This window comes from Thalassophryne amazonica, chromosome 8 (genome assembly GCF_902500255.1).
Source record: "Thalassophryne amazonica chromosome 8, fThaAma1.1, whole genome shotgun sequence".
NCBI classification, from domain to species: Eukaryota; Metazoa; Chordata; class Actinopteri; order Batrachoidiformes; family Batrachoididae; genus Thalassophryne; species Thalassophryne amazonica.
This window is the reverse complement of record NC_047110.1, coordinates 52,834,480-52,859,407: the sequence shown is the minus strand read 5'-3', so window position 1 is coordinate 52,859,407 and position 24,928 is coordinate 52,834,480. Positions and strand designations below refer to the sequence as shown.

At 40.7% G+C, this 24,928-nt stretch overlaps 1 protein-coding gene across 2 annotated transcripts in view; it reads left to right on the top strand.

Annotated features, from left to right (window-relative positions):
- tspan18b (tetraspanin 18b) overlaps positions 1–24,928 on the top strand; it is a 180,567-nt gene that overhangs the window by 54,382 nt on the left and 101,257 nt on the right. Inside the window, exon 1 of one of the 2 annotated variants that reach the window (XM_034176262.1) lies at positions 13,588–13,837. The exons of the other annotated variant lie outside the window; for it this stretch is intronic. The gene's annotated coding sequence lies outside the window, so the exon portion shown is untranslated. Of the gene's footprint in view, positions 1–13,587; positions 13,838–24,928 lie in introns of those variants that run through there. 2 annotated transcript variants of the gene reach the window in all.

The window sequence follows — 24,928 nt, the reverse complement described above, 5'->3', positions numbered from 1 at the left end:
ATCACCCATCGTACACTGTAAAAAAAAGACTGTTGTTTTTACAGGAAAACACTGGCAGCTGTGGTTACCAGGGAATTCCTGTAAAAAATACAGCAGTTAAATGTGCAAAAAAGAGAGCTCTTGTTTGTAGATTTAACAGTTCCTTTAATCCGAGTCAGCCGTGGTTCATTCACTGTAAATCCATATACATATTATGTCTGTAAGTTATCTACTGTGCTGCTGTATGTTTTACAGGAATTCCCCAGTAACCACAGCTGCCAGCGTTTTCCTGTACAAACAAGTCATTTTTTACAGTGTAGCAATGCCCCGACGATCGAACAGATAATGTGCCTTGTGCCTATTTCGCCAGTGGACAATTTATGTATTCCATCGGTGATGCTGAACATCTGAGATTCGCAAGGTAGTACTTGCTCTATCTAAACTGTTGGATGCATTTGTCGTTTTCCTGGCCATTTATCCGCAATGCAAATCAAAGAAGGGTTTTATGCAATCGCGGATAATTACTAATATCAAAATAGGTCTAATGCATGTCCATTAATTAGGCAAAGTGGGGCTTATCAAGCTATGAATATAAACCTACTGTTCTGAAGGATGTTTTAATATTTCATCTTCACCTGCTGCCAGGTGCGTTTGTCACTGCTATTGCATGTGAAATATTGACAGGATTAGGAATAGCAATCATACAGTCAAGGTAGCCTATTTAGGAAACATTAAATTAACCTAACATTTATTAGTAGGCCTATGCCCACTTCTGAATCGTGTTGCATCTGGGCGTAATTAATGACAGAAGGTCATTTTTTTACACATATTAGACATTCCACAGGTTAATCACCTGTAACAGATTTGGAGAACAATTGAATTGTACTTACGCATTTACCCGATCAGCAATACGTTGCCAACAAGCCTGTCTTGCTTTATTGGCAGACGATGTGTTCAATTTCCCCCTTAACGTTAATTTAAATTCCTCGTAGCTCCGCATAATAATCGTGCATTCTTCTTTGGTAAAGTAAGGTGACCGCGCCATCATTGAAAAATGGTGACGTGTGCTGCAACCTGCCCCTTTTATGTGAACACGCACAAACTCCAATTAGGTTAACACAGGTTCAACAAATCAACATCTTATTCAGCATCGTAGTACTGATTAACACCACTTGAGAAAACCAGGTTTTGTCAACCCTGGTTTAAGAGGTTGACCCTGGGTTACATCTGAGTAAGTTAACCCCGCTTCGTAGTACAGGCCCCTGGTCCTTTCTGTGTGGAGTTTGTGTGGGTTCCCTCTAGGTGCTCCACCTTCCTCCCACTTCCAAAGACATGCAGGTTTAGTGAAATGGTGACTCTAAATTGGCTGTAGGTGTGAGTGAGAGTGTGAATGAGTTTGTCTGTCTGTGTCAATCCTACAGTAGAGTGGTGACCTGTCCAGGTTGTACTGCGCCTCTCACCCAGTGACCGCTGGGATAGGCTCCAGCCCACTGTCACCCTTTACTGTACTAACTAGATTTAGAACCTTGATGGATGGATATAATGACAAACTACTGAAAATTTGCTTAATAGAAACAGTGTTTTGCTTATGCAATGTTCTATAGATTTTCCAGCCACCAGCTGGATGGTTTGGTGGATGCTGGATTGATGGTGGAAAATTAGGAGCAGGTGTGGCTGAACATAAAAATCGCTTGATTTCAACATACATATCACTGTAAATTACTTTGTTTGCCACCTTCTTTCATTACCAAAGTCCAGGGATGGTGGTCACCAATGTCACTGTTGCATATCAGTGCAATAACACTCAAAACTGTGGTGAAGGACATGACCATAGCCATTTTATTTGTTTGCGTGACAAAATACAATTCTAAAATATACGATTGGAAAAACAGTTGTTTCCTTCCAACCAAACCATTAAGAAGAAACAAACAAAGAAATTATAACATTCTGGAAATCAGTGTTTTGAATATGTGCCTATGGGTGTCATTGCTTCACTGTATTTTATTAATTAATAAAATACAAATGGAGTTTGCACTATGACCACAGTCAAAATAGTTATTACAGCTATATATGCAATGCTTTGCAACAACCAGGTCAATAAAATAGCCACAGTTATAGTGTTCAATATACAATACGCACACACTGGGAGTGCTGTGAAAAACACATTTCGCAGGTTCAGACTTAAAAATTCATCATACCGATCATTATCACAGAATCAATACCATCTGCATTGGAGACGGTGCATGATGATGTGCGACGCAGTCATTTTGGACCATTAATGAGATGGACAAAAAGTTCACAGGTTTTGAACATTTTAGAGGCATTCTGGGGCCACTAGAGAGACCTAATTTCATGAATTTCCATTTTATATTTTTGTATGTTGGCTTGAGGTATGTGGAAACCTTACTGTAATAAAATAATCTGTCTATGTTGACCTTCTTTCTGTGATACCTGCCTCGTGCTATAGTAAATGTACTTACTAAAAATACCATACCATTGGACAGATCACTGAACTTGCCTATTATTCAAGTGTCTTTACGTAACCTGCAATGAGCTCCGAAATATACTGGAACTCCATGCATATCATTTAAATTCTAATTCTTTGCGGATCATTCGGTCTGTGACACCGGTGTCGCAGACTGAGCAATCCACCCCTAAAAATCAGTCCGCCCTGCCTCCACTGTGCATGCGTCATTTCAGAGCTCAGAAGCTTGTCTGAGACAGTCGCTTCACCCAAAGCGATCAAATGGATTAATGGGATTTTTAACCATCAGATGACAAGGTAAAACCTCTTAAATCATTCTAAAGTCAGTTTTAAGCAGAAACGAGGTGATAGTGACGCTTTGAAATTACCAACGTGCAGTGAATGCATCAGCTAGCAGCTCATGCAGCAGTGGCGCTCTGATCGCTTCCTCCGTCTTTTATTATGAAATAATGCTGAATTTATGTGGAAATGATTGTTGTACAAAAGCTTCAGATATCTGTCGCTGAGACAGATGATGACTGTAGTGCAGTTTTAAGCAGAAACAAGGTGATAATCGCTGAACCATGGCTAATGAAGCATGCGCAGTGAAGGCAGGGCGGACTGATTTTTAGGGGGGTACCGTTCGGTCGGCGATACCGGTTTGCTGTTGTAGAAAAAGTAACCAATAACACTGCACATTTAGGTTGCAGTTTCTGTTCACATGCATATGAGGAAAGTTTAACAAGCACGGGTGGCCCCGCTGCAACGCCCCCCCCCCCCCCCCCCCGAATCAACAGATTTATGCCGATCTCAGAAATGGCCCAGAAATCGAGAAAAAAATCTGAAATCTGCGGATCCGCGAAAAATTCTCATTACTGTGTAGAAAGGATTTTGCCTGAATGTAGCTACTAAAGAAACACTAGGGAGGTTGTCAGTTGAGGTACAATGAATGGGGCCAATGAGAAAGCATTTGCACAGAAATATTCTAAATGAGAGAAAATGTGAGAAAACTGTTATTTTCTGATGTTTAGCAGCAATATCTTCTAAAAGTCAAATAACAGTCACAAGGCCACACAACCCTGAAGGTGGGATTTTGCATGAATGCAAAGGTAGCCGATGTGGACTCTGTCTCTCTCAACATATGTGTGATTTGGATGTTACATGTAGCTTGAAAATAAGAAAGGCATTTGAAAACTATCACAATATTCTGCAGATTTTGAGATTTCAAATGACATATTTATTACTGGACCGTTAATACTGACGCCTTCATGGTGTCAAATCTCGCGCGTAATCACGTTCTTACCGGGGAGGCCGAGATTTTGTTATCAGTGTAAACAAGAGTTTGCTGCAACTTGTTTGCAACATTGCATCGTTATGGAGGTGAGTTCAACCAAAATATGTATTTAGGTGTTTAACTAAGATAAGTCTCTAATGTGAGTTTATATATAGTAAGTCCCTTCGGCTGCTCCCTTGTTTTGCACTCGGGGTCACCACAGCACATCCAAGGTGGATCTGCATGTTGAATTGGCACAGGTTTTACGCCGGATGCCCTTCCTGACCCAACTCCACGTTACATGGAGAAATATGGCAGGGGTGGGATTTGAATCCAGAACCTTCTGAACTGAAATCAAGCTTAAAAACGAGGCCGATGCTAATAGTTAGCATGTCTATGGCATTTTCAATGTTAAAGTTAGCATTAAGCTGAGCCATTATCAAGCCTCCCTCCCCAGCCCGCAAAGGATTCTGGGATACTCTAAAACCGTCAATAACTGGATTTTCAATGGTTTCAGCCTTGAGAAACTCTGCATGTGAGGCTCGGACTGAGATATTGTGACAGTGCCATGACAGCAAAATTGGACAAATCAGAGGATGAACTATAAGAATTCCCATGTCTTGAGTGTCAAAATGATGTAAAAATTGCAAATGCATGATCCTTCATTTTCAAAGTGATTTGTGCAGGACACGCCATATTGAGGTTCTGCGTTCTGCCAGTACAATAAGACAGAGCTGATCTGTCATGATGACTGTAACAAATCCTATAGTACAAATGGTTTTGGTCAAATATGCAATATATGTTTATGGGCACAGGCACTGAAAAAAATATAAGAATTTCTTCCTCTAATTCCATTTTGGTCAATTTTCTGAACACTTTGCTGCATTCTGGTGTTGAGGTGCAATCTCTGTGTACAGTCATTACAAAAGAACAAATGAAACATGGATAAACTGGCACGTGCACGGTTCTTCATGGATCCAGCCAAATCGTCATCTGCCTTAAGTAAAACTCCAGCTTTTGGGAGCTGGGAAGTGTCACTGCAATGTCCCTTGAAATGACGAAAACACACCGTGTGTTTAACAGCAACAACGGGTGCCTGATCGATGACAGCCTAGGAAATGTGGCCGCTGGCTGTTTAATGAGATAGTGTGCAACGTGTTGCTATGTGTGTGAAATTGAAACTGGAACTGTGCAAATTGAATTAAATGGGGTTTGTGTGTGATAAGAATGTGCACGTGAGGAATGGCTGATAGCTAACACAGCAAGCCTTTCCTTGTGCATGTATTATGTGATTAATAGGGACACAAGAGTAAAATTCATTGCCAGCAGCTCGGATGGAGGAGGAACAAGTATACAAAATCGTGCCAGAACAAAATGGGTTTCAAATGATTTGCTGAGCACGGTGTCCAATCCAAATTCCCTACGGTTTTACATCCACATTGCTTAGTTGGAAGCATCCGCTAAAATAAATACTTTGTTCTACTTCTTCCCTGCAGTGGTGAAAAAGTTGCATCATATTATGAGTGACCTCAAATGTCATCAATTTGATAGAGTTCATGATAGTCAGAATATTCTTGAGTAATATGTCATTTTATTTATTTATTTATTTATTGCCATGTGAGTTGGGCCTAAATGACCTAATGCGATAACTAGATATCTTTGGTACAAGGCCTCCTCGGAGGAGGATCCTTGGATCCTCAGGAGACTCAGATGAGGTGTGTAGAGAGATTCATTATCTTAGCAGCGATATTCATGTCTTTTTAGATCACGAGACACTTGGAAAGAGCGGAGGGAGTTGTGAAGTCCCCAGACAGAGTTGAATGGTGATTCTGATACCTTTGCAGGAAAATGAAGAGCAAAGTCTTTGGTGCCCTGGTGCTTCCCGTCTCACTATACAATTGTGAGACTTTGAAATTAACCAGCAGTGTTGGGCACATTACTTTAAGAAAGTAATTAGTTATAGTTACTAGTTACTTACCAAAAACTGAGTTACAGCATTAGAAAAGTGATTAGTTACTGGAGAAAGTGACTGTCGCACTACTTTTTAAAAATATTCAAATATTCATTTGGTTCCTTTATAATGGAATTTTAAATTCAACTGTATGTTCAGTTATTTATAATAAAATTGAATATTAAATGTGTTTAATGAATTAATTTATTATATTAAGTGTCCATTTATTAACCAACAACATTGTACACTACACTATTTTAATGTTGCTGTGAGACAACTCTTTCTTTTTAATGTTCAAATATGTCGATCAATTTGGATCCCCCACTTGAACTTTAAATTCAACTGTATGTTAGATGATTTAGAATAAAATTGACTAAATATGTTTAATGAATGAAATGTACATGTAATAGAACAAATTAACAGTACACACTGTGTTCTAATCTACAGTATTTTAATGTTGTTGTGTGACAACTTACTCTTTTTTTTTAAAGTGTTTAAATATATCGATCAATCTGGATAACTCCCCCATGAATTTTAAATTCAACACCCATTAAATTTAATATATCATTTGTAGATATTATCATTACTATGTTTATATAATCTGTGTAAGCCTGATCCCTTCAGATCTCAGAAGCTAAGCAGTGCGGTACCTGGTTAGTACTTGGATGGGAGACCTCTTTGCAACACCAGCAGCTGTGTGTGTTTCTCCAGGTGATATCAAACAAGGGGTTACTTAGGGAGATTAAGATGAGGAGTATCACTTGTATTGTGAGGGAGTGTCAGCTTCGACATTTGCTGATGTGATGCATTTCTGATCCATCATGCAGGTGCCTCCGTGTTGAGGACTCCAGAGGCTGCAGAAGGCCAAGATCACGGCAACGCTTCACCTGGCTGCAGCAGATAGATGGCTCCTTTTGAGAGATGGGGATGGACCGGTTGTCTGCCTGGTTGGTTGTCATCCGGAACCCAAGGCAACTCTGTAGTGTGGTGGATGCGACAATACCAGCACATGTTCCCAGACATGACCTGACTTGGACTGTCAATGAAAGGTCAAAACATGAAGATTGGAAGCTCAGTGTACACCAGTGCCCCCCCCCCCCACACACACACACACACACACACGGGGCCACAGAATAGTTCATCAATCACTGATTATCTATAATGAAACCATCGCTGCTTCACTGATCTTCTCAGCACCAGCTATCCATGTGAGTCATCCAGGAGTCAGAGAGAAACCTTCGCTGCCGCTCTTTATCTCTGCGCACCCACGCAGTTACAATACAGCACAGCTGTTCTTCCCTTTGTGCTGATACTTTCCTTCGGCCTGTGTTTGAACCAAACCCCTGGCGAGTTTCTGAATCCAACCTTTCCAAAAGCTAATTTCTGTCCTTTAAAAAAATAAATAAATAAATAAAATTACCTTTCATCCATTGTGCTTCAACAGTTCTTTACTTCAGAAATGCAGAAGTAAATGTGAAGGCTCCTTCGGGGCCGTAAGGATCAGGAGAAAACACAAGGAGCTGGGGGGTTGAGGTGGGGGTGGTGGGGTTGGAAGTATCACATGTTCCGCTGAGAATGTCTGTCTGTGTCACGACCTAAGAGAAGGCAAAAGGATCAGTAAGAATGCTTATCTGGTTCTCCATCTGTGGTAGATTTGGTGACTGGAGGAGTGCAGAGGGAGAGAAAGCACTTTACCCCCGCCCACCAAAAACAAAAACACTCCTGTTGTTTTGTGGCTGGTGAGGAAGGCACCCAGCATGAATAATTAACAAGGAACAAACAATAAGTATCACAGAGTTGTTGTTGTTTATCTGTTGTCGGAATCAGAAACAGCATGTTGTTCATCAGAAAAGCAGTACTCCTTATTTTTACAAAGATGATAGTACTTTCTCCCCTCTGAACCACGGAGCCACCGTCTCTGCTGTCCCCCCCCCAAGAAGTACGCAAGACGTTACCTTCCATAAAAGTGCTGAGTCATTCGTAATCAATAACTAATCAATACTCACCAGACTGGTTTAACAGTTAGCTCTGACCTGGAACACAAATCATCTGGATAAAGGTGCAGAGCTAGGAAGCTTTTAATTAGTAAAGATAGTCCACTTTATTAACACACAAACTTTTACAACATGAAATTGATGGAGCGTGTCTGGGGCCCTTTATATTTTGAAGTGACAACAAAATGGAGCAGAGAAAGAAAATTAAGAACTTTTTTCTTTTTAAATCATTTTGTGCCAGGAGCTGATTTCCTACAAATGTTGCTGAAAGTTTTGGGTGTGACTTGGTAGAGAAACCATAAACTATTGTGATGGGTTTGCAAAAAAAGGGGGGAACAGACACGGACATTTTGAGTCTTCTTTTTCTTTTCTACATTATAAGATGATGAATTTTGATTCCTGGCAAAAGTATGCATTCTAAAGAGACCTGTGTTCTTCATCTCAGCGAGTGTGTTGTGTTCTATCTTTACCGCCATGCTACTACATCATTGTCATCACATTAATTTTCTGCACATTTGCTGGAAAAACATTTAATCCATCCAACTAGAAATTTTCAGGAGTTGCTGAGGATGGTTTAGCCTATTGATTATGGGGTCAGAAGGTAAAGGGCACAGTCAATTAATGTTTTTATGTGCGTGTGTGTGTGTGTGTATTCTATTTCTACCTCATTCTCTTATCTTATTGTATTATTACAAGTATCATTATTATTGCTTATCCTTGCACATGCTGTTTGATGCACATTTTCCTCCACTTGCACCCATCTTGTGTGTGTCTTTTTTTAAGAGCTGAAGTAACGTGAATTTCTCCACTGTGAGATCAATAAAGTCTTATCTTTTTTTTAAACCACAAATTGCTTTAAGTATAATAACTTCAGCTGTACATAACCCGAATGTTACCAAACTTGTATGAATGCTATTGAGCATAACTCCAACAACTCAATTAATCTGGCAGTCACAGGGTCAAAGGTCAAGGTTACTGCAAGCATTTGTTTTTTCATACTACAACTGGGCATTGTCTGCGTGCCCAAATGTTAACAAACTTGGTTTGTATGTAATGTAGTCAAACTCCAAAGTTCTTACTGATTGTATTCAGAAGGTCGTAGGTCAACCTCTTCTTTCTTTCTGTCTTTCCACCAAGACTACTATATATTTCAAAATAATTAAAGGAACAAGAACCAATCTGACACTGTGTCATGCACAGGTGGGTAACCCTGACTTCAGTGACTAGAAGTCCTACCATGTATCATTCCTATCTGTGCCCCTAAAACAGGTAATTTCACTGATTTTAAAATCAGCTGGTGGGGCAAATATGTGGTAGGACTTTTACTCATAGACGTTTTTCCACGTCTGGTGTCAGGTTTAACTGTACTCATATCCTGATAGACCAACTTTGTATGAAAGAAGCATTGATGGGAGGTTAAAAAATACATCCAGTTTTATTTGTATGGTAGCCAACTGCTGTCACCAAAAGGTCCATGAAAGAATTATGTTCCTTTTAATAGTTTTTAGTTATACTATTCACCATTGGCTGAGGGAAAATGTGCTCATCCTGCAATGTCTGGGTTTTTTCATTGGTGCTGCATCATAAAGACGCCACCCTGCCTACTGTACACCTGACGAAACACAACATTACACAAATGTATGCGAGCCAGAACATTGTGTGATTTTGTCAGTTACTTCCATCTCCCATTTCACCACAGATATGCGGGGTTTCCCCTCAAGAGAAGTGTTCCACCGCTTTAATGAGTGTCTTTCTCGTTAAGACCTCCCCACCTCCTTCTGTGTGCAGTGCATCTTTCAAACTCGGCAGCACTTTTCCACAAAGATAATTATATGACATAGAGTATATAAATCTTATCACCCACAGAAACATCTTAGAAGGTTTTCTGTTTCTTCTTCCAGTAAACACACTTCCAATAAGCATGTTTTCTCATCAAAAACATGCTTATTTAGGGTCTGCTTCTTCTTCGTCCTCCACTGAGATGAACAATGAATTTTAGAAAAGAATGTGGATGCATGTTTATAGAATAAGTTCACTGTTTGACAACCTGAGTCATATTGTTACAGATTTAGCATCTTGTATTTACATTTGACAAATGGTTTGATTGCAAGCTTTTTTTTTTTTTTTTTTTTTTTTGTCCAGGAATGCCTGCCTTCATCAGACCTCCAAATCTGACACCACAGTCCTCTGTCAGAAAAAGGTGGATTGTCCCCTCTGGGTTACGGGAGAGGTTTTGCCCCAGGTGGAGGAGTTTAAGTATCTTGAGGTCTTACTCAAAAGTGGGTGCAAATTGGAGAGTGAGATCGACAGACGGATTGGGGCAGCGTCTGATGTTTTACGGTCGCTGTACCAGACTGTTGTGTCTTCATTCAACACTATTGTCCGGTACATCCATCCTCATCTATGGTCATGAGCTTTGGGTAATGATGGAAAGAATGTCGCAGATACAAGTGGCAGAAATGAGATTCCTCCATCAGATATCTGGGCTGACACTTCCAGAAAGGGTGAGACGCTCGACTACCCAGGAGGGATTTGGAGTACAGCAGCTGCTTCTTCATATTGAAAGGAGTTAGCTGAGGTGGTTCGGGCATTTGGTAAAGATGCCCCCTGGTTGTCTCCCTAGGGAGGTCTTCCAATCATGTCCAAATGGGAGGAGGCCCCGGGGAAGACCCAGGACACACTGGAGAGATTATATTTCCCAGCTGGCTTGGGAACACTTCGGGATCCCCTGGGAAGAGTTACAGGGCAAGGCAAGGATAGAGGAACTGTGGGTTGAGCTGCCTGATCTGCTGCCACCACAACCTACACCTAGAAGAGCAGTAGCAAATGAATGAATTGAATGAAAACTGGGATTTTTTTTGTGCATTGTTGTCATGTACTTTTTATTACTGGCATTTATTCTTGTATTATTACAAGGGGACTGCAGTTTTGAGCCTGACCCAGAAAAAGTAGGGCATGGTTCTCCATCTTTTGCATTCTGAATAACCAATATTGCACGCAGTGAGTCAAAACTTCACACATAAAATTAAGGACACTGTGGGGATCAAACCCACTTTGAGCCAAATTTTTTCTCCGTGTATCATTGGGGATACATATTTCTGCATTAAAATGTCAAACATCATTCCCTTTTTTTTTCTTCTTTAGCAAAAACTACATACAGTGCATCTGGAAAGTATTTGGTGCTTCAGTTTTTCCACATTTTATGTTACAGCCTTATTCCAAAATTAATGATTTTTTTTTCTTAAAATTCTACAGTACCCCATGATGGCAATGTGGAAAAAATATATTTCTTTGTTTTTATTTTTAATATATTTGCAAAAATCTAAGAAGTCACATGTACATAAGTACAGTGAGGAGATGTGCTGTGGAGATGTTTTTCAGCGGCAGGAACTGGGAGACTAGTCAGGATTGAGGGAAAGATGCATGCAGCAATGTACAGAGACATCCTGGATGAAAACCTGCTCCAGAGCGCTCTTGACCTCAAAAAGGGGTGATGGTTCATCTTTCAGCAGGGCAATGACCCTAAGCACACAGCCAAGATATTAAAGGAGTGGCTTTAGGACAACTGTAAATGTCCTTGAGTGGCCCAGCCAGAGCCCAGACCTGAATCTGACTGAACATCTTTGGAGAGATCTGAAAATGTCTGTGCACCGACGCTCCCCATCCAACCTGATGGAGCTTCAGAGGTGCTGCAAAGAGGAATGGGCAAAACTGCCCAAAGAGATAGGTGCCCCAAGCTTATTAACTATCAATTACTGTTATTTTGAATTGTAAATATTTGTTTGTGTATTCTGTTTTAATTGTTTTTCTGTTATGATTCATTTATTTTGGTATGTTGTGTGGTCTTAGTCTGTCTCTATGTTACTGGGACTACGGATGGAAATTAGCATCCTGCTATAATCCGGCATATTTACATGTAACAATGTTCATTAATATGCACTGTCCCATTTCAAAATAAACATACTTATGGCATCATATTCGAGAAGACTCGAGGCTGTAACTGCTGCCAAAGGTGCATCAACAAAGTATTGAGAAAAGGGTGTGAATACTTATGTACACATGATTTCTTAGGGGTTTTTTTTATTATTATTATTATGTTTAATAAACTTGCAAAAAAAAAAAAAAAAAAAAAAAAGCTTCTTCCATGTTGTGAGTAGAATTTTGAGGGGGAAAAAATGAATTTACTCCATTTTGGAATGAGGCTGTAACATAACAAAATGTGGAAAAAGTGAAGCCCTGTGAATACTTTCCAGTTGCACTACACGTCAGAAAGAGGATTCAGAAAATGGATTTTTGTTTTAAACCCTGTTCTTTGAACATCTGTAAGTTGAAAACTGTCACCAAGGCAACTTTTGTTTAAATGTGTACCAAAAAAAAAAAAAAAAAACCCTTGCATATTTCAATGCATTATTATTATAACATAAGTGTGTATAATATATATATATATATATATATATATATATATATATATATATATATATATATATATATATATATATATATATATATATATTAGGGCTACAGCTATCGATTATTTTAGTAATCGAGTATTCTATCGATTATTCTGTTGATCAATCGAGTAATCGGATAAAAAGTACTTTCGAGTTTTTAAAAAAAACATCAATAGTCCAGGGCTCTCTTTAAGCAATGGCACAATGTTGCTGCGCCGCCACGCAGATTATCAAATTTAGTGTATCCCTTTGTTTTCCTGGGTAATTATTTCTTTTTTTCACTTCTTGACAAGTTTTCGATCTTTCCCGGTGTAAGCTCAGCACTCACCTGACAACGGAGCACACTTCTGGAAATAAATAAAAGTACTTAATTTGGTCATATTTGGAGTCAGTTTTGCTTTAAATGCGCAGTAAGTCTATTTCAGATGATACGTGTGGACTCTCGTTCTCTTAAAAGGCTTTATTTTACTCTTTTGTGTCATGTTGGAAAGCTGTAGCTTCTTGTGCTACACGGCTTAGGTGCATGGTCAAGTCTTCTTCTGTTTTTTTTCTGGGGACGTTACAGCGCCACACACAGGTCTGGCATATGTACTACAATGTTAAATGGAGCTTCAAGGCACAGAATTTGCCTCAAACATTTTTTGTAATCTAATTATTTGAGTTACTCGACTAATCGTTTCAGCCCTAATATGTGGCCAGCCTAAGGCACACGTGTGCAATAAACATGCTGTCTAATCAGCACACTATGCCACACCTGTGAGATGGGATGGATTATCTCAGCAAAGGAGAAGAGCTCACTAACACAGATTTGCGAACAATATTTGAAAGAAATGGGTCTTTTGTGGATATAAAAAATGTTTTAGATCTTTGAGTTCAGCTCATGAAAAATGGGAGCAAAAACAAGTGTTGCATTTATATTTTTGTTCAGTGTGTATGTATGTATGTGTGTGTGTATGATATAAGGATGTGGCTGCTCAAAGTTGGCAAGAAAATAGGCATATATCCAAAAAAGTGCCATGCCCAGTTTTTCAAACACTTCTGGAAGGAAAAGTATTTGGAATATGAACCTAATGTTTAGGATATTTTGTGCTGAGCCATAATATACAAAATACGTGAAAATAAAGCAACTGTGAGACCATGAACTAGGTGCCACATGTTGATTTCATATGCTAAGACTCAGAGGTTTTGTTACTATCTTTAATGTTTGAATATGACAAAGGTTTAAGTGAAATTGTCTTTTAAGAGGTCTGAAATTATGCAGAATAACCTGACAATAAAAATTCTAACGCTTATGACTTTAAAGTAATAAATCACACGTCTAACCTGAAAGGTGCACAAAATGTTTTACTAATCTTGAGTCTGGGTGATCGTTTGAACAGGTGACTGAGAGCAGCTGGTAAAACGCGTCACAAGTTGGAAGGTATAAACGGGGCGTGTCTGTTGGCGGAGAGACTCCGCCCCCCGGAGCAGAGTCAGCAGTTGGATGAAGCGCTCCGCTTTCAGTGCGTAAAACTGTTTGCATACCATTCTGCACTCAGCACTGCGTACTCGGCCAGATCTCTGAGCGCAGGGATTTAATAGTTGGACACTGCTGGGTATCTGCCGATCAGCATTTTTTTCTTTCTTTAATTACACTTCTTTTGTCCAGACTATTTGTTTGATGACATTTACGCGCAGGGAAACCGCTTCCCAGCCAAAGATCTCTGCAGCGAGCTGCTATTTAAGGTACGAAACGTGTTTCCAACTTAAATATTCTGCGTTCATTTGAGAAGTGTAGATTTTCAGTTTGATTTTTCTTCTGTTTCTGTGTGTTTGTTGCACTGGGTTAGGATCGCAACTTCATACTGCAATTGTGCGCATGTTGGATTAATCTGCCTACTTTGTTGGTTGTATTTAAAGTATTTGAGAGAAAGTGAGCTTTCAGTAATTTCAGAAATTTGAATCAGAGTGAAGACTGGTTAAGTTTAGGCTTCTCTAAATTAAAGTCAAATAGTAAACTAGAGCCGTGCGCATGAAATCATTGGTTTAAATGTGCCGAGTTTTCGAGAAATTGGATGTGCTGTGAAACCTGACAGCAGGGAGGTTCCAGGGCGATGAGTCTCCAAGATGCATTCATTCCCACGAAGGTTCAGTCAGCAGAGATGTCCAGGGTCACCACGTGTAAATCTGCGCTGCAGGGCAGGAGTTCCCTGTCAGCGTGCGTTAGGGCGCATCGTCCCAAACCAAACCTCTGAGAAATATTTTTGACATCATAACCAGGCGCTGACAGTGTGACCCCACCCCTCCAAAAAAAAAAAAAAAAAAAAAAGTCAAACAGTCCGAAAATAAAGTGCAGAAAAGGTGTAATCAGGATAAAATCGGGATTCCCATGCTGGAGTCTCAAACTGACAGGTCGGGTCCTGGATGAGGCCAGCAATGTAGTAGTTTGTGATCTGTGTGAGTCTGCTAATAAATTTAATCCAATATTTATGTGGGATTTGGTGTGTGTCCAAAATAACTCGAGAGTTATGATCCAAGCAGAACCTCGTTCATTGGATTGAGGTTCAACAAAGGACAAAATTATTTAATTTTATGAAAATTATGTGAGAAATCAAGGTGATAGGGTGGTGGCCAGGTGATTAGTGCACTTGCTTCCGGTGTGGAAGGTTGCTGGTTCAAGACCACTCCTGCCCACTCTCCATGCAATGTGGAGTTGCGTCAAGAAGGGCATCTGGTGTTAAATATGTGCCAAATCAACATGCAGATCCACCCTGGATCTGCTGTGGGTGAAACAAGAGAAAGGTCAAGGTGATAGTCCAAGGTCAAAATTTGGGCCTTATTCGCCCTATTGAGATATCCCATAATCCCTTGCGTGCCAGAGAGTTGCTGCAGTCTAAACACCATAGAGAATCCACATGATGACAATTGCAAATGAACATTATACGACCAAAATGTATTTTTTTTATGCTTTTCATCATGTTAATAAGAGACTGCATGCATGAGACTCTGAAAACTTGCTAAAACAAATATTATAAATAATCCATGTCTGCTACATTTAATCTGCGTGGATCTTCATAAACGTAAACCGAATTTTGGACATCATATATATGAGGTCTGTTAGAAAAGTATCCAACCTTTTTATTTTTTCATAAACCTGATGGATTTGAATCACGTGTGCTTGCATGAGCCAACCTTGAACCTTCGTGCGCATGCGTGAGTTTTTTCACGCCTGTCGATTGTGTCATTTGCTTGTAAGCAGCCTTTGTGTGAGGATGGGTGGAGTCTCTCATCGTTTTTTCTTTGCAAGGAAATGACGGAACGACTGGAGCAGCGTGACTGCATCAAATTTTGCCAGAAACTGGGCGACAGTCAGGTGGAAACCATTCGGATTATTCAGACGGCTTTCGGTGATGATCTTCTGGGCATCACACAGATTATGGAGCGATACAACTGGTTTAAAGACGTCTGCACAACGGTGGAGAGCGCACCACGCTCCGGTCGGCCATCAACATGCTGTAATGACCAGATCATTTCCAAAGTGAACACTGTGATGATGCGGGACCGTTGTGTGACTATCCGAGAAATTGTGGAAGAGGTGGACATTAGCACTTTTTCGGCACATTCCACTGTGACAGAAGATTTTGCCATGAAAAGAGTTGCAGCAAAATTCATCGGCACGAAGCTGATGGCGGAGCAAAAGTGCCTCCGTGATGAAGTCTCACAGGACATGTTGTGACATGCCCAGCTCGTCCACCATTCGGAAGATTCCGACGGCTTTCGGTGGCTTTTCAGTCGTGTGACTATCCAAGAAATTGTGGCCGTCTTTAAACCGGTTGTACCGCTCCTTAATCTGTGTGATGCCCATAGCATCGTCACCGAAAGCCGTCTGAATAATCCGAATGGTTTCCACCTGGCTGTCGCCCAGTGTCTGGCAAAATTTGATGCAGTCGTGCTGCTCCAGTCGTTCCGCCATTTTCCTTGCAAAGAAAAAACGATGAGAGACTACACCTGTCCTCACACAAAGGCTGCTTACCAGCAAATGACGCAATCAACAGGCGTGAAAAAATTCACGCATGCGCACGAAGGTTCAAGGTTGGCTCATGCAAGCACACGTGATTCAAATCCATCAGGTTTTTGAAAAAAATAAAAAGGTCCGATACTTTTCTAACAGACCTTGTGTGTCTATATATGTGTGTGTATATATGTATATGTACATATGTGTGTGTATATATATGTATATGTATATATAAGAGGAAAAAAAATCGAATTTTCAAGATTTAAGTAATGTGTCACTTTTATGAGGGAGAAAAAATAAGACCTTAAATATTCTCAGATCTTAAAATGGTCAATTATGGAAATATGTTGTTTCATTATACATACATACACCAAAGCTCCTCTGGGGACAACTTCTCCTCATGTCCATAAGACAGCCCTTTCATTTAGAATATCTGCAAAACAAATTTTATTCCATTATACATGAAACATCGGACCCTGGTGGTACACTCATCACTACCACCAACAAATATGGAAGACCAGCTGGCATGCAGACGTGAAAATGGCGTGCTATCGCAATCTAGTTGTCAGTATTTTGTGAATGCTAGTCGGTGAAATGATAAAAGGCATTTAGAGATTAGAAAGAAGAAATTAATGGATTCATGGGCGTTGTTGGTAATGGTGAGTTGCAGCCCTGCTGGGGTTTTTTTTTGTTGTCTCTTATCACTTGTTTGCTGCTGTGATTCTCCTCTCCTTCGTCAAACCAAGTTAACAATTTGTCCAAAAAACAGGCAAGCAAACTAGGAACAGAGGCGTGTTTGTTCACTCTGCTGTGGGTGAACATTTGCCTTGTCAGAAAAAAGAAAAGAAAAGAAGCAGTAATATTGATGCTTTTAGAGCAGCTGCCAACATGGATGACTAAACTCCGCCTGAAGCTTTTCTTTCTTTAGCTTGATGCATGCGAGTGTTGGGAAATACTTTTTGTTGCTCAGACACAGGAGTTCTGTCTGGGAGATAGGCAGAAAAGCAAACAGATTTAGTAAACCTATAGTGTCATTTACACACAGAATAAATGTGTTTGGTTTCCTATGTGCACCACAGATGATGGAAATGAGCAAAAAGCAAACTTGAGTCAAAACTCCAACGCGCAAGCTGGTATTTTTATTCCGCCTACAGACACGAAACACCTGGTGTGAGACGTTCCACTGGTGATCAGTGCCCTCATTCTAATTACACGATCTGGTAATGTGTTGCACTTAATCGCTCTCTTGCAGTGATAAAACAAAGAGCCAAACAAATGATAATATAGTAGGAGTTGAGTGCTAGTCCTGGACTGACACCTAAAAGTGTGAAATGTGGTATGTGGCACTTGGTGCTGAGCGGGAGGAGTAGGTGAGCGGCGTGTGGCGGCCTAGCTCGACAGACTCATTAAAGTGCTGAAATTAATCTGCAGTTCCATGCGGAGCGCTGCCTCCCATCTTGCCTCTCTCCTTTAAGCAGCCTCATTTGCAGTCGTGTCAGCAGACGCCGGCTTTTCGACCGGTCGTTTGATCACTTGCCCTGATTTCACTGACAGCGATTCATCCCGCACCATTTCCTCACCACAACCTCACTTTACACCTTCAATATCACCTCATCTATATGCTTTCTCCCAGTCCTTTCTCACCCCCCCCCCCCCCCCCCCCCCCCCACTCTGTTCTTCTTCTTGCTCGTTCCGTTCCATCCTCATCCGACCTGCGGATCACGTCTGTATCCATATCGAAGGGTTTGGAGCGTCAAAGCGGAGGAAAACCAGGCTGGGTCATCACTCTGCACTCGGTTTCCATGCATCATCTCTGCCGTGGTATCACCGCTCCCGTGTAGAGCCTGGAACTAAATGGAGTATCTATTTGCTCAATGCTTTTTTTCGATTTCTAGCGGACCCTTCATTTAATGTGTGGTGCCGAGGCCTGAGAGGAGTAATGGCTTCACCATCTTTGTTGTCAGCAGACATGAGAAAATGAATTTGCTCTTCAGCTGGCAGAAATAATTTACCCCTGGAGAGGTATATTTTTCAACAGCCCCATTCATGCCATGAAGATGCATGTTGGATGTTGGCGCTCGGTGTCCGAGCTTTGCGGTTTGATAGGGTGTGTGATGAACGCCGTGTTTAGTTGGTAAAGGTCATGCTGTTGGCTCGCCTCTGAGCGCCAGATAAAATACTGCAAAAAAGTGCTTTCCTTCAGCCTTTGCGTGTCTCCAATGGAGTCAGGAAGTACTCGGTGACCCAAGAGCGGGGCAGCTGTTTGCTGCAGAGTTCACTGAGAGCAGGAAGTATTGTGGACTCTGTGCTGATGTTTCCTTTTTATCAGGAGGAAGCAGGCTGGCCGTTTGTGTTCAGCACAGGAATTCTTTGGTGCTTATCTTGCGTTCACCCCATTTCCTTCAATAATGGCTGTGCTGAGCAGGTAATGAGGTAAAAGGTATGTATTTGACAAGCTGGCTGTGGCAGATAGAGGCCTCTTCAACAGGCTCGCAGCTTGGAAGAAGCTTAATTGAGGATATGTTGAGCCCCACCTCGGGTTGTCTATTTCAAACTCCCCCAGCTATCTTTTCCTCCGTGTAGTATTCTTTAGATTTAATAAACCGTGTCACTCAGGTGTCCATTAAAGGCTGCTGGTGAGGAGGAGCTGGACATTAAAGAGGGAGCGCACTCACAAAATCTCTTTGCGTTTGCCGTGAGCTTCTTTTCGTCACTCTGTGCCCGCCTTTCTCAAAGAGTGGTCTGCAGCCCACTGGTGGTCCCTAAGTGACTACATTTACATGCAGCCAATAACCCTTTCATAACTGGAATATTAGCAATAACCCAGTTGCGCACGGCCATGTAAACACCCGCAAACACCCAAATATGCTCATATTCCGGTTTTTAAAAACCCGAATATGACCCCTGAGTTACTCCTTTTCTAACCTGAATATCAGGTCATATAAACGCGCATTGGGATATCCCCATAGAAAGGAACATTATTTTGTGTTCTGCGCATGTCCTATCCACAAGGAATCTTGGTCTTTTGAGTACGGCAACTACTTGTATGCGGCGCATGCAACCCACCGAACACCACAGAAGCAGAGATAAACAGCGCATTGTGTTCTGCATCCTTTTCAGGCGGGTCGGTCGCGGCACCGGTCGGCATCACCACGATTGCTCTCACTGCCTACGATGCGCTTACTGAGTCTGTGGGCTTGGTAAACGCCGCAGCGGGCCACTCACACCGCCCCCCTCTCTGCTGTGCGGAGCTGCGCCAACTCTGGCAACAGGTCCAGAGACTACGCTCGCTGTTTTGTTGCTGAGCGCTCTGGTAGCCTGCAAGGATAGATTTCTGGTGGAAAAATCCACAGCACCGCAGGGTCTCGGTATACCCCAGCTGCAGAGCTCCGTGGCCATGACTTGGATTCTTTGCGGGTCCCGTATCCGGACCCCCGGAGGCAGTGAGCGAAGGGAGAGCACCTGCATTGTGTTCTGCATGTGTCTGTTTATAATCTTCTCGCCCGGAAGAAAAAAGAGTGTTTATACAGGAGAGAAAAGTGAGAAAATGTTAATGCCTGTTTCAGAAAAGTGTATAAAGTGTGTAGTGGGGGGTTTTACAGCCTTAAAACATCTATAATAAATGTAAAAACTAACGCTGACTACTTTGCGGATTTCGCCTATTGCGGGTTATTTTTAGAACATAACTCCCGCGATAAACGAGGGACCACTGTACTTCATTAGTATCATGAAAGGCATGAATATAATGTCTTTTATTGTTGGTAGAAAGTACCAAGATAGTGACATTTACAAGAAGGTGGTCGAAAAGTTATGTGAAGCAGGATTTGCACGAATACCAGACCAAATCAAGCACCGGTGGAAGACGTGCGTCGCTGTTTAGATGGGGATATTCCAAATGATACCTGTTACCATGTATACAGGAGTAACTCTGTCTGCTTAGGCTTGTAAACGGGTTATTCCTAATGATTCAGAAACCGGAATATTGACCTTATCCGGAATATCAATCAATCAATCAATTTTTTATATAGCGCCAAATCACAACAAACAGTTGCCCCAAGGCGCTCTATATTGTAAGGCAAGGCCATACAATAATTATGTAAAACCCCAACGGTCAAAACGACCCCCTGTGAGCAAGCACTTGGCTACAGTGGGAAGGAAAAACTCCCTTTTAACAGGAAGAAACCTCCAGCAGAACCAGGCTCAGGGAGGGGCAGTCTTCTGCTGGGACTGGTTGGGGCTGAGGGAGAGAACCAGGAAAAAGACATGCTGTGGAGGGGAGCAGAGATCGATCACTAATGATTAAATGCAGAGTGGTGCATATAGAGCAAAAAGAGAAAGAAACAGTGCATCATGGGAACCCCCCAGCAGTCTACGTCTATAGCAGCATAACTAAGGGATGGTTCAGGGTCACCTGATCCAGCCCTAACTATAAGCTTTAGCAAAAAGGAAAGTTTTAAGCCTAATCTTAAAAGTAGAGAGGGTGTCTGTCTCCCTGATCTGAATTGGGAGCTGGTTCCACAGGAGAGGAGCCTGAAAGCTGAAGGCTCTGCCTCCCATTCTACTCTTACAAACCCTAGGAACTACAAGTAAGCCTGCAGTCTGAGAGCGAAGCGCTCTATTGGGGTGATATGGTACTACGAGGTCCCTAAGATAAGATGGGACCTGATTATTCAAAACCTTATAAGTAAGAAGAAGAATTTTAAATTCTATTCTAGAATTAACAGGAAGCCAATGAAGAGAGGCCAATATGGGTGAGATATGCTCTCTCCTTCTAGTCCCTGTCAGTACTCTAGCTGCAGCATTTTGAATTAACTGAAGGCTTTTTAGGGAACTTTTAGGACAACCTGATAATAATGAATTACAATAGTCCAGCCTAGAGGAAATAAATGCATGAATTAGTTTTTCAGCATCACTCTGAGACAAGACCTTTCTGATTTTAGAGATATTGCGTAAATGCAAAAAAGCAGTCCTACATATTTGTTTAATATGCGCTTTGAATGACATATCCTGATCAAAAATGACTCCAAGATTTCTCACAGTATTACTAGAGGTCAGGGTAATGCCATCCAGAGTAAGGATCTGGTTAGACACCATGTTTCTAAGATTTGTGGGGCCAAGTACAATAACTTCAGTTTTATCTGAGTTTAAAAGCAGGAAATTAGAGGTCATCCATGTCTTTATGTCTGTAAGACAATCCTGCAGTTTAGCTAATTGGTGTGTGTCCTCTGGCTTCATGGATAGATAAAGCTGGGTATCATCTGCGTAACAATGAAAATTTAAGCAATACCGTCTAATAATACTGCCTAAGGGAAGCATGTATAAAGTGAATAAAATTGGTCCTAGCACAGAACCTTGTGGAACTCCATAATTAACTTTAGTCTGTGAAGAAGATTCCCCATTTACATGAACAAATTGTAATCTATTAGACAAATATGATTCAAACCACCGCAGCGCAGTGCCTTTAATACCTATGGCATGCTCTAATCTCTGTAATAAAATTTTATGGTCAACAGTATCAAAAGCAGCACTGAGGTCTAACAGAACAAGCACAGAGATGAGTCCACTGTCCGAGGCCATAAGAAGATCATTTGTAACCTTCACTAATGCTGTTTCTGTACTATGATGAATTCTAAAACCTGACTGAAACTCTTCAAATAGACCCTTCCTCTGCAGATGATCAGTTAGCTGTTTTACAACTACCCTTTCAAGAATTTTTGAGAGAAAAGGAAGGTTGGAGATTGGCCTATAATTAGCTAAGATAGCTGGGTCAAGTGATGGCTTTTTAAGTAATGGTTTAATTACTGCCACCTTAAAAGCCTGTGGTACATAGCCAACTAACAAAGATAGATTGATCATATTTAAGATCGAAGCATTAAATAATGGTAGGGCTTCCTTGAGCAGCCTGGTAGGAATGGGGTCTAATAGACATGTTGATGGTTTGGATGAAGTAACTAATGAAAATAACTCAGACAGAACAATCGGAGAGAAAGAGTCTAACCAAATACCGGCATCACTGAAAGCAGCCAAAGATAGCGATATGTCTTTGGGATGGTTATGAGTAATTTTTTCTCTAATAGTTAAAATTTTATTAGCAAAGAAAGTCATGAAGTCATTACTAGTTAAAGTTAATGGAATACTCAGCTCAATAGAGCTCTGACTCTTTGTCAGCCTGGCTACAGTGCTGAAAAGAAACCTGGGGTTGTTCTTATTTTCTTCAATTAGTGATGAGTAGAAAGATGTCCTAGCTTTACGGAGGGCTTTTTTATAGAGCAACAGACTCTTTTTCCAGGCTAAGTGAAGATCTTCTAAATTAGTGAGACGCCATTTCCTCTCCAACTTACGGGTTATCTGCTTTAAGCTACAAGTTTGTGAGTTATACCACGGAGTCAGGCACTTCTGATTTAAAGCTCTCTTTTTTTAGAGGAGCTACAGCATCCAAAGTTGTCTTCAATGAGGATGTAAAACTATTGACGAGATACTCTATCTCACTTACAGAGTTTAGGTAGCTACTCTGCACTGTGTTGGTATATGGCATTAGAGAACATAAAGAAGGAATCATATCCTTAAACCTAGTTACAGCGCTTTCTGAAAGACTTCTGGTGTAATGAAACTTATTCCTCACTGCTGGGTAGTCCATCAGAGTAAATGTAAATGTTATTAAGAAATGATCAGACAGAAGGGAGTTTTCAGGGAATACTCAATGGCATGTAAATGTAGCCAGTGATGCTTAGTGGTTCGTAAGTATATTGGTAAAATCATATTTGAAATTAATATTATATTCTAACTTAAAAGTCTCTCTCAAACTGTTTAAAAATAGGTACTAGATGGATATGTATCATTTTCATTAACTAGTATGCAAATCCAAAATTTTGAATTTGAATTGCCTCTTTTGTGACGCTAGTAACATAGTGTTGGAGTGGTAAGCACAGTGGTGGGCACAGATAACTGAAAAACGTAGATAACTATTAAACTGCTAACTGAAAAGTTAATTTTATAATGCTAAACTGATAAACTGCTAAAAACTTTAGCAGAAGTTACCGCTAACTTTTAGTATTGACTCTTTGCGGCCCCTTCGGCTTAGTGTCGGCTACTCCATAAACCAGTTTCGAGTTTAAGCGCTGCAGGGGCTGCTGGGCATTCCCAGGACACAAAACACAACACGCAAACACAAAACAAATGCACAAAAAATAAATAAATAAAAATATTGACTTTTAAGCTGCTTACATACTGAATGGTCCGTCCCTAAAAATCAGTCCACCTTTTGGATCTGCACATGCATCATTTCAGACCACAGCAGCACGTCTGAGATGGAGTCTCTTCACCAAACGCAATCAAATGAATTAATGGGATTATTAACCATCAGATGATAAAGGTAAAACCTCTTAAATCATTCTAAAGTCAGTTTTAAGCAGATATGAGGCAAAATTCCGTGACGCTTTGAAATGTCCGATGCGCAGTGAACGCATCAGATAGCAGCTCCTTTAGCTGCGACGCTCTGATCTCTTCTGCTGCCTATTATGATAAAATAATGCTGAATTTATGTGGAAATGATTGTTGTACAAAAGCTTCAGATATCTGTTGCTGAGATAGATGATGACTGGTGTGCAGTTTGAATCAGAAATGAGGTGTTAATCCGTGAACCGCGTAATCAGGGGGGACTGATTTATTTATTTATTTTTTTTTAGGGGGACCGTTTGGTCAGCGATAACGGTTTTGTTTACAGTATAACTTCTTTCAGCTTTATGTTGCAACAACAGCAGGGCTTGGGTGCTTTGACCTGTGAACCGGAAGTGTTAGCTAGCTCTCTGCATTCATAAACAGGAACCAACATGTATGATTTTATGACATTTTTGACCATTAAATGTACTCACTTTACCAGCCAAAAAAAAAAAAAAAAAAAAAATGTTAGTGGAAATACATTTAGCAGAAGCTAATTGGTCTGCTGATGGTTTTCAAAGTTAGCTGAAACAAATCCACAAACAAAAATGTTAGCTTCACTAATTAGGGGTTAGCGGATTAGCAGAACTGTGGCCACCACTGGGTAAGCAGACCTGTTATTTTTGGACATTTGGGGAGTTAGGTGGTCAGCAAGATATATATTTATTTAATGTTTAAGTTTTAATGTTAAAGTCTCACAATCATACTTATGTGCATGTATAATCTCCATCGCTGTCAGCAAAAATTAGACCAGTAACGGGGTGTTTTAGGTTTCACTGAGGTATGTCATAGAAGTCCATATATGAACTTCGTCTCTCTTTATTAGACACGCCCACTTAGCCAGTCTGTACTCTGTAGGCCACACCCACACGTTCTGTAAGTGAGCTCTGCAGGGCTGCAAATATTAATACTTGTTATAAAGACAAGCAACAGTAGCCTTCGTGGCTACCACAACCCATAGATGAGCAGCAAGACTTCATAAATCAAGTGCAAACAAAAGACATACTTTATATGCGCCTGCCTCAACAAGTCCAGGTATGTTGCACTGCACCAATATACCTATTTATATATAAATGAATGTACGAAAGAATAACTATTGTATTAGCAGACACCAGCAGGACCCGACGTAGGAGATTCACTGGTCCTCACCTTTAGCCATCACAATCCAAAATGTTTGTTTTTATAGAATTAATGCCATTTGCTGACTGCCCTGTTACACACAGGAAGCAGCTGATGATTTATATTAGTGGTCTGAAAATGTTTTTGATGTCACACCTTAAACACAGCAGATTTTGATGAGCTTTAGTTAATTTAATTAGATTAGCCTATATCTTTGTAAGATGCGCCATGCAGGTTTTTTCTTTTCGTTTACTTGGTATCATGGC